The sequence below is a fragment of the Echinops telfairi genome, unplaced genomic scaffold (assembly GCF_000313985.2).
Source record: "Echinops telfairi isolate 266 unplaced genomic scaffold, ASM31398v2 ScPeMD7_3533;HRSCAF=4204_0, whole genome shotgun sequence".
NCBI lineage: Eukaryota > Metazoa > Chordata > Mammalia > Afrosoricida > Tenrecidae > Echinops > Echinops telfairi.
Genome location: NW_022107431.1, coordinates 93,479,731 through 93,480,917, shown reverse-complemented (window position 1 = coordinate 93,480,917; position 1,187 = coordinate 93,479,731).

Below are 1,187 nucleotides of genomic sequence, written 5' to 3'. Positions count from 1 at the left end.
TTGCAATAGGCTCTCTTGGTGGCTGGCTGTGAGTTCTAGCTGAAGGTCCTTCTTGCTTCAGCTTCTATTTCTTGGTCCTTGGTGGTCTTCATGTGGCATGGCATCTATTTACCCCCTTTTCCGTTTACTCTTCTGTCCCAGGTTGCTCTCTTTCTGTCTGAAAAGCAACATAAAACACACCCTCAAGAGAGAGAAATTCCAGAATCATTGGAAGAGCACATTCCAGATTTTTCCCTGATGTAATGGAGGTTGAGACCAGAACCACCAGAAATGGTGGCATGGAGATTCAAAGGAGCAGCACTGAGAGTCTGAGGTACCCTCTCCCCATCTGGCCCAACACTAAGGGATAGTGAGACAGAGCAATAGGTAGGCTGGCTTCCTGACTCACAGAGGCAGAAGCCAATGGACCACTTGGCTCAGAGACTGAGGACTGGAGAGAAGAGACAGCCTGCTGAGTGGGGAGAGGTGTTGCTGTGGACCAATGACTATATCCTTTTTGTCTGCTGGTCCTGATTTGTAGTAACCTACTAACTTCCTGAATAAACCCTAGAAATTGGGAAGACAAACACACAAAAACACTCATATGGCCTCCTAGCATAACAATGAGAACTCCTTCCCAAATGGGATTATAACCACAGCTAAAAGAAAAAAAATACAAATATATTGGTCTGAAAACTATCATCTATGAGGCTTGGCTGATGTTTAGCCTGTAAAACAATGACTTGATCAGAGAGATTTCATGTCTATAAACATATGACCAAATTTGCATCCAGATAAAGAACATTTTACAAATTCTCTACTGTCAGTTTGTTGTTCTCTGATGGCTTCCATGATGCTCTGATGCTGGAAGCTGTGCCATTATTATCTCAAATACTGGGGGGATCACTCATGGGCTGCAGGTTTTAGCAGGTATTCCAAACTAAGACAGACTAGGAAGAAGAGCCTGCTCACCTTTTTCCAACAATTAAGCCAATGAAACCCTGTGGAGCACAGCAGAATATTGTCTAATATAGTGCTGAAATCTGAGCCTCCTAGATTGGATGATACCACACAAGAGTTACAATGGGTTAAAATATGACCATTATTAAGACGGTGCAAGACCAGGCCATGTTTCCTTATTTGTACGTAGGATTACCATGAGTCAAAAGTGAAAGCTTTGTAGCTAGCAAAATAGTCTAGAATAGAAG